Consider the following 10,000-nt stretch of genomic DNA (forward strand, 5'->3'; position numbering starts at 1 on the left):
TGAGCCAGGCCTACAAACCACATGTTCAGTTGCCCATCGAGAAAGCCCAATGCCCAGATTTTGGTCCAGGTGTGGGATACAAAACATCAATAACATTGTTAAAAAAGATAATAATAAAATAATAGTAAATAATAATAATAATAATAATAATAATAATAATAATAATAATAATAATAATATAATCATAATAACAACATTTAAAAAAATAATAACAATAGCAATAATCACCATAATCATTATAATAGCAATCATAATCATAATAAAAATAACAATGATGACAACAACAATAATTATAGCAATAATAATGACAATAATAATAACAACAATATTACTACTAATAACAATAATAATAAAAAATAATAAAAAAATAATAGTAATAATAACAATACTAATAATTATTACTATCATAAGAAAAAAAATATAATAAAAACATACAATAATGCAATAATAATAATAATAATAATAATAATAATAATAATAATAATAATAATAATAATAATGATAATTACAGTGATATACAATGATAATCAAAATAATCACCATACCAATTATGACATTAACATAAATAACAATAATAATAATAATATAAAACAATAACAATAATATAAAACAATACTAATATTAATAGACACAATAAAAGTAATATGATGATGATGATGGTGATGATAGGAGTACTACTACCATTATTCTTACAATTGCTACTACCAATGAACAATAAATCAGGAAATTAATAACACAATAGTAATATACATGTCAGTAAAAAATATAGCAAAATAATAGCTACAGTAATAATAATTGTAATACTAACAATGACAATAATAATAATAATAATAATAATAATAATAATAATAATAATAATAACAAATTGAGGCTCCAGTAATGCCTTCAATCAAACAAGGTAGGTCAGTCCTACGTCATTGTCTTTTCAGCAATGTCAACCAACTCTGAGCTCTCCTTCTAGTGTGATTTAAATTCAATGAAAATTCATCAAAATGTCAAAAGGTTGGAATGCCTACACAAACCTTTCTATTTTTCAATACTTGGTCTTAAAAACAGCAGTAGCACCAAATAATAATAATAATAATAATAATAATAATAATAATAATAATAATAATAATAATAATAATAATAAAATTACTAATAATCATATAATGGTAGTACTAGTAATAATCTAACCCAATGTCACCAGGGATGGCATGTTCTTACATGCCATGCCCACTATGAATTTAGTTCATTAATTCTGTTTACATATAGATGGCTCTACAAGTGATTAGTCACCAAGGAGGCAATCGTAGTCCCACCTATCCTGCCAGTTTACCGGTTTCCTTGATTTTTAGGAAAATTCCTTTTTCTTTTATATTGCCACTAGTATTGTTATTAACATTACAATGATCATAATGTCAATAATAATGATAACAACAATATCAGTATTAACAGCACTGGAAAGAGAAAGAAAGAACAAAAATCTTGAAAAGTCAAGGAAAGGGGAAAGAGTCAGTCTCTGATACTGACTGACTCTTTGGTGGCTGAGCATTTGTGGAGCCATCGATGTGTATTCAACAAAACAAAACTACAGTGAACAATAAATGTTCCTGACAGCAATGGGTTAAGATTAGTATAAAAAAAAAAGAGTAATAGTATCTGTAACAGTAAATAATCACAATAATACTGATGACAATGAAGATGATGATATCCATCTTCCACATAAGACCCACTGGCAAACTTTGTTACTTTGGTTGACCACACATCTTGAAGTGGAGAGAAACATCATAAAATATTATAATTTCTAGAAAATAACTATTCTCTATCTTTCATAACATATCAGAACGTGCAAGAAGCCTATCAAAGATTTCACACACATCACAAATAAATATTACACACATAAGACTCCTACAGACACTGTTGCTTCATCTGCATTTTACTCATATGATCAAATTTAGTTAATGGACAAACCAATGTTTGTTACATATCAGTAAAATTCCTATGATCTCCATCACACCTCATGCTGTTAGCCCATTTCCACTGGGGAAATGGAATGCAGATGGCTCCACAAGTGATCACCTACGAAGACTCAATTAGTGAACCTGTGTGGCCTCGCCTAATATCCACTTTCCTGATTTTAATTATCATTTTCATTATAATGTTATCAACAATACTAATAGTAATGAAAAATAAAGAATCCTCAAAAAATCAAGCATATGGTAAACATGTGAGATAGGTATGACTAGTAACTGACTCCTTGGTGATGAAATATCTACTTGTGGAGCTATCTACGTATAAATAAAAAAGTTAATGTGGCATGTTTTTCTGCCATCCGGTCATAATGGGTTAACAGCATGAAATACAAAAGAACAAAAAATCTATAGTTCCAAAGCCTTTTCCTTGTTGCATCTCAACATCTTATCCTAAATATAAGGGACAAAAAGTATGTCTGGTATCAGATGCCTATTCACAATCTAAACAAGATTACTTTAACTACAGAATCCACACACTTCAATGCTAAAATAAATCTCAAAAATAAAGTCAAAGTCCACTGTATTTTAGTTTATTAACCCCTTGGTGACGGGTGAAGAAAACAAAACAAAACAAAAAAAACTCTACGCTCTGGCCATTGAGGCAGGAGTTTGGTACATCAAGCCGAATAACCACCTCATAGCACTTTTTTTAATTAATAATAATTTCAATTGTTAATATTTCAATAACACTATAACTCCTATGATTTGGATGACATGACCATCACCTCATGAAAAAAATCTGGTTTGAGAAGCAGGTAACATGAACATGCCATCATAGGAAAATCTGCCTGTGGGTCAGGGTAACATGCACTTGCCATCATGAGAATTTCAGCTGAAGGCCAGGGTGATGGCAATGAGTACACAAACCTCTCGGAGACTGATTTGACTCATTTGGCTATTAGGAAGGTTCTTTTGCATTATTTCCACTGATAAATGAACTGGAATGTACCATCTGTGAGCAATGACTGTAAGAGCACTGGCTCCAGGGAGGACGCTATTTCCATGCTCAGGATCCTATTTCCGGCCGCCAACACTGGCAGCACAGGTTGTAGTACAAAAAATTTAATATTACAAAAAAAAATACAAATACAAATATGTTACTTGTTATTAATACAGTGAGTTATGGACTTTCTAGAGATTTGATATGGAGTCTGTGCAAGGAAACCAGTCTATTATCATCTAGATAAAGCAAATCAAATAACAAATATTTAAATTGGAAAATGGCAAAAAAATAATGATTGTGAATAAAAAGAAAAAATAACATTGCAAAGGGGAAGCATAGAGTCTTGCCACTACACGAGTGTTCATGTCTACCCACCCTACAAACCGCACATCTGGCATAGTGGCTGCTCAAGTAAGCCTATTCAAGGAATGGGGAAATCAGGCACACACATTTAGATCTACTAATTGACTCCTTGGTAGCTGAGCACTTGTGGAGCCATTTGTGTGCAACAAATTTCACTAAAATCTACAGTGGACAATACAGACCCAAATGTATATGTGGTTCTCAAATTATGTTAATTTCCTCTACTTTCTATATCTAATAAATATCATGTACATTTTTGCAGTTAGATGGAATTAACACGAGTAAACAAAAACAACTAGTGGGGCACATGTCAACATAGGAAACTGCATCACAAGAGGGAAACTGACATGCTTGTTTTCATGCCTTGTATACACCAATAAATAAATCCAGGATTGTGGCTCTGATACAGCCTATTTTGGGCCTAATATCCTAGAAGAACATCCTCCAAACACAGTGCAGTCTGTAGGATAGAACTATAAATTGTATTTGGGAATGCAATAATACAGGCATATCATATAAGTCCTCAGTAAGGCTATTCTTGACATGGTATGACATCAAAAAGCAACTGGTTAACATCAAAAGGCAATTGGTTAACATCCAAAATCCACAAAAACAAATCCAAGATCTATTAAATGAATATCCATAGTAATTTTCTTTTGTTTTCATTATCTTATCAAATTATATAGGCAATTGGTTAACATCCAAAATCCACAAAAACAAATCCAAGATCTATTAAATGAATATCCATAGTAATTTTCTTTTGTTTTCATTATCTTATCAAATTATATAAGATTATAATATAATAAGGATAACCATTCAGAGTTTCTTAAACACTAATAATGTAAAATATAAAGATGACATTGATAGATTTGTTGTCATTGCTTACAATTTTGTATGTATAGTTGTGTTATTAAAAAAGGTCCTCATAATTCCAATTCTAGCTCTAATTTCCAAAGATGCTTGGAGCTGAAATGAGAATTACTGCAAAAGTAGCAAACCAGGCACTGCTGTTGTGTGCATAACAGATGGGCCCATGTCATATTAAGTCTACAATGCATGACAGGAGTTGTGTGAAGATTGTGATTACCCTTTTAGATTCAGGGTTTGGCATTTTGGAGTTTCCAGAACCATAAGAAGTTTGATACAAGGAATAGACAAGAGAAGTACCTCCTTAATATTCCCAAATAATCTGACACTTTACCATCCAAATCAAAGTCAATCTGACCTAGACATTCAAGCTCAACATTGAAGATTTTGTAGAGTACAACTTCGGCTAGCTCAATGGTAACATGCTGACCTTTCACAAGGATGGACCTTTTTCACATCTACTCAAGAGCACAAGAAAGTTTTTGTTGGGTCAGTCATCTTGGACTTCCTGTTTCCATAGCCATAGCTGACACATTCCCACACTAGGTGAAAAGAGGCAGAGTCATTTAAAATGACATGGTATTTACTATACTATGGATACTGCACAGTTTCTGCAGTGTATTTGTTCATATCACTTGTGGTTCCTAAGCATGTTCCTCATTACAGCAATCTACTGCATTATATACAGTGGTAATCTGTAAAGCTTTTAAGTCACGGCAGTGTTGCAGCTTTCATTACTTTCCAAAATATTGTCATTAAAAATGTTACTTTAGTGGCACTATATGATAAACCTTCATAATCAGGGAAATAGAACTTGTAACCATATTGCAAAATAATTAACCCATTCACAACAGGCATGTCACGTATCCGTAACATGCCCACTGTGAGTTTACTTGTTTAATTGTTTTTATACATAGATGGCTACACTTGTACTAAAACACCAATGAGCCAATTACAAGTACTGCCGGCTTGCCCATTTACCCTTTTCTTTAATTTACAAAAATATTTTACATTATCTTATTTTGCTATTACTACTGTTAGAACATTATAGTAATTATAATGTTTATAATAAAAATAACACCACTGAAATTCATAGCACTAATACAAAATACATTTTCCCGCCAATTCAAGGTAAGGTGAAATCAGGTAAGCCAGAGCCATCTATGTGTAGAGACATTTCACAAAAAATATAAAAAATAAGCACAGCATTTTCCCCATTTTTTGTTCATTTTCCCCGTCGCAAATGGGTTAAATAATAAATGTGCTAAAAGGAGTCCCTTCACAACACATTTATTGTGACCACAGAATATATGTTCTCATATTTACAGGACTTATTAGAAATTCTTACTAGGCTTAACCCTTTGATTGCAGAAGGCATGAAATCATGCTATGGGTGTGGTGTACCGAGTCGCACATGGCACTGCAAAATTATATATCCCATAATATTGACTCATCAGAGGGAGCTTGCCTTTTTCTCCAACAGTAGTGCTTTAGTTTATAAAATAAGAGTTATAGGCTGTTTAGTGCTTATTGTTATGCTTGATGTAACCAACAGACCGAGGGAAACTGCCATGGCCCACCAACAATTCTGCATTACTGGCCAATAGCCAATTTTTAATACCACAGATGCAAATATTAACCATTTTTGCTTCTTCTTTCTTCGTAATGACTTTAAATACTTCACTTCCCTTAATAAGGGTAGAAAATCAGCCTAATATAAATCTGCAGAAGCAAACAAGCAAGTTAGCAAGGCATTCAATTAGATATCTCTCCTTTACTTGGATACATTTTCTGCTATAAAAATAACCTATTATCACTTGCAAAACTCCGCTGCACCCACATATGCATGGGAAATAAATAATTTCACATTGCATTAATGGGAATACTGACATCACCTGTAAGATTTCTTATGCAAAATGTAATGCTTTGATTGAAGAATAAAATCTGTATGCAGAGAGTTTAATATGGGTAATCCTTACTTAAGCTGTTCACACTCATAAAAAACTCTTAGAATCTTACAATTTCTGATACATCTGCATCAATGTCTTGTACACATTAGAGAAAATCTGAATTACATACTTTTCAGAGCCACCTTCATTTACAAGGCATTAATTACTATAACATATATATACATATACTATATACATTTATTTGTAGAAATGATCTCTGTGAATGTAAAAATAGCCAGAAAAGGCAGAGAAAATGATGTGACAGGATGCAAATGGCCATCAAAAGTATTCCATAATTACTAGAATTTTGTTTACCTCAATAGAGAGAAAGAGGGGGGAAGGAGAAGGTGAAGGAAGGAGTAAAGTGGAACAAAGAAGAGGAGAGAAGAGGAGAGAGGAGAGAGGAGAGAAGAGGAGAGAAGAGGAGAGAAGAGGAGAGAGGAGAGAAGAGGAGAGAGGAGAGAAGAGGAGAGAAGAGGAGAGTGGAGAGAGGAGAGAAGAGGAGAGAAGAGGCAGAAGACAGGAGAGAGGAGAGAAGAGGAGAGAAGAGGCAGAAGACAGGAGAGAGGAGAGAAGAGGAGAGAAGAGGCAGAAGACAGGAGAGAGGAGAGAAGAGGAGAGAAGAGGCAGAAGACAGGAGAGAGGAGAGAAGAGGAGAGAAGAGGCAGAAGACAGGAGAGAGGAGAGAAGAGGAGAGAAGAGGCAGAAGACAGGAGAGAGGAGAGAAGAGGAGAGAAGAGGCAGAAGACAGGAGAGAGGAGAGAAGAGGAGAGAAGAGGCAGAAGACAGGAGAGAGGAGAGAAGAGGAGAGAGGAGAGAAGAGGAGAGAAGAGGAGAGAAGAGGAGAGAGGAGAGAAGAGGCAGAAGACAGGAGAGAGAGAAGAGGAGAGAAGAGGCAGAAGACAGGAGAGAGGAGAGAAGAGGAGAGAAGAGGAGAAGAAGAGGAGAGAAGAGGAGAGAAGAGGAGAGAGGAGAGAAGAGGAGAGAAGAGGAGAGAAGAGGAGAGAGGAGAGAAGAGGAGAGAAGAGGAGAGAAGAGGCAGAAGACAGGAGAGAGGAGAGAAGAGGAGAGAAGAGGCAGAAGACAGGAGAGAGGAGAGAAGAGGAGAGAAGAGGCAGAAGACAGGAGAGAGGAGAGAAGAGGAGAGAAGAGGCAGAAGACAGGAGAGAGGAGAGAAGAGGAGAGAAGAGGCAGAAGACAGGAGAGAGGAGAGAAGAGGAGAGAAGAGGCAGAAGACAGGAGAGAGGAGAGAGAAGTAAAAATTAAAAACCAGGGAGAGAATCTGAAACACTGATGATAGTACCATTCTCTCCTAAAGAATGAGAACACTAGTCATCCTCTGGACATGGACCAAATACATTCAATCAACCTCTATATGTATTGTACATGAAATAGTTTGAGAGATACATTACACAAAAGATACTCCCTTCAGGTCGCGCTTAACACTAATAAGTATAGTTCATTCTAAATAACAGTCCCACCAAGCTTTGGGAGCAATTCTCTTTGGTATAAAGATAAAATGGTAGCTTTGTTCAGAATCATTTTTCTAATATCGTCGTCCTTGTTCCATATTCAAAATGTTTGAAGGCACCAGTAAAGTTACAATCAACATTCAGATGAAAACAAAATTAAACAAAATGTATATCTACCTATATACTTTTGCTTTAAAAATTTCAATGCAATAACAAAATCACAATCATGCTTAAAATAGAATACGAAAAACTGCTGAGGATATCAAGCTAACCACTCACTGTCCAAGGACCTAGGAAATACAATGATCTTATTCGTGTTGAGAAATGTAGAAAAGGTATGAACGAGAATGAATATCTTCGCATCTTTGTCAGAAATATGTATATCTGATGAAGATATATTCGAAACCCATGAAATACATCTTTTGATCCAGGAAATCTATGAATCTGCTTCCGGTGCCCTTAAAAAAGCAAAGGAGACAAAAACTTTCCTTTAATATTTTCCATGACTTATCTACATCCCTGTTTACTCAATGCTAATCTGATCTTGCATGTTTTTACCCCAAACTATACAAATAAATAAATAAATGAAGATTTACAAACTCCATATGTTTTTAGTACCACAGTTATAGTGTTCAGAAGAAGGTAAACATTTAAAATGTGCAAGAAGTAACACTGAAGTAAACCCAATTGGTGTGGATGGCAAGAAAACATGTCCTGCCCAACGCAATACAAGTTCATCCATTGTCTTTACACATAGATGGATCTACTAGTGCTTACTCCCCAAGGAGTCAGCTATTAGACCTATCTATCTCACCTGTTTACCCTTTTCCTTGATTTTTGGAAAGCTTCATTTGTATTATTTTACTTTCCTGCAAATTCAAGAAATGGGGAAATCAGGTGCAGTCACTAGGGCCTACTGATAAGACTCTTTGGTGGCTGTGCACATGTGGAACCATCTATATGAAACAAAATTTAAAAAACTACAGGAGACAGTACAGAAATCCATAGACACTTTAGGCTATCAGCAAGGGGTTAAGAAACTTGTATATCCTGTATGAACATGTCATATGGTACATCTTGCAAACTCTCTTTAATTAAACAGCAATTATGCATTTATATCATGTATAGAAGTAAATACTGTAATTTTTTTTGGTTATCCCTCATTCTGCATCAATTAAAATGTAGGTCACAGCTCTCCAAGAAATCAAATGTCATGGAAGTTATTCAAAGGGATACTTTTTCACACTAAAGATATCACCACAATTGGCATGGTGACATCAAAGTAATTATCTCTAAATAGCTAATACTTTGAAATTAGAGAAGAGCTTTCTCTGAAACTAGTATATTTATCGAAAACCATCAATAGTATTTTAAGGCCATGAAAAAAAAAAATCAGATAATACACTCCATGCACAATTTAAAAGAACATTCCTTGAAAAACAAAAATACTATTACAAATATGTCTAATTCATCTCAAGACTTAAAGATCAAATCATATTCCTGTTACTTAACTGTCTTTTGTGTGTGTGGGGGGAGGTGAGGCGCATATGCACGCATGTGGTTGACAAATAAAAACACAGTAACAGCACAGATTGCCTGTGGTTGCCAAGTGTCTGTCGAGCTGGTGATTACCATAAACTTTAACAGATGTAATCATTCACAAAGATAAAAAAAGGATAGATGACATAAACATGGGCAAATGCTGCCTGAAGGTAGGCAGAGGCAATTCATAATCCTATTCAAAGTAATAAAATCTCAACTAGATCCCAAAGATGTTGTACATTAATCATACCAAAAATATAACATATAATACTAATACTAATAATAATAATAATTATAATAATGCTTCATATATCTACACATGGTTTCCTTGTCATGTGATGGGCTTACAAAAGAAAATATATTGAATTGATTATCTAACATACACTAATAACAGTGAAGTGAAAACCTTCATCAGTGCAAACTCATTAAACCAATTTCAAAAGAAAAAGAAAAACAAGGAATAATAATTCTTGCAGATATTTAGCAAGATCCTTGCTTGAAAAATATATACACCATTACATAAATCACAAAAAAATGATTCAAGAAACATTATCATTCTCATGCAGTTTCTCATGTTGTTCCACAGGCATTTCAGATATTCACTATGTTCTACTCAACCATATACATACTAATCACTACAACACCAATGCTTTACCCAATATTAAATTATATCATTCTTAAATTCTAATGCAAAAAGTCACCCCTTCGTTTCACATAATGTTCATTCATGCCAGAAAAAATCATGACCATTCATTGCTGTCACAGATCTTTAACCCAATGCCGCCGGGGAAAATGAACAAAAAATGGGGAAAATGCTGTGCCTATTTTCTATATTTTTTGTGAAATGTC

The 10,000-nt window shown here is 34.1% G+C and overlaps 1 protein-coding gene across 5 annotated transcripts in view; it reads right to left on the reverse strand.

Annotated features, from left to right (window-relative positions):
* The window catches only part of LOC125027917 (CCR4-NOT transcription complex subunit 3-like), a 52,367-nt gene that overhangs the window by 29,245 nt on the left and 13,122 nt on the right, over window positions 1-10,000 (reverse strand). The window lies entirely within an intron of this gene.

Source organism: Penaeus chinensis, chromosome 8 (genome assembly GCF_019202785.1).
Source record: "Penaeus chinensis breed Huanghai No. 1 chromosome 8, ASM1920278v2, whole genome shotgun sequence".
Taxonomy (NCBI): Eukaryota; Metazoa; Arthropoda; class Malacostraca; order Decapoda; family Penaeidae; genus Penaeus; species Penaeus chinensis.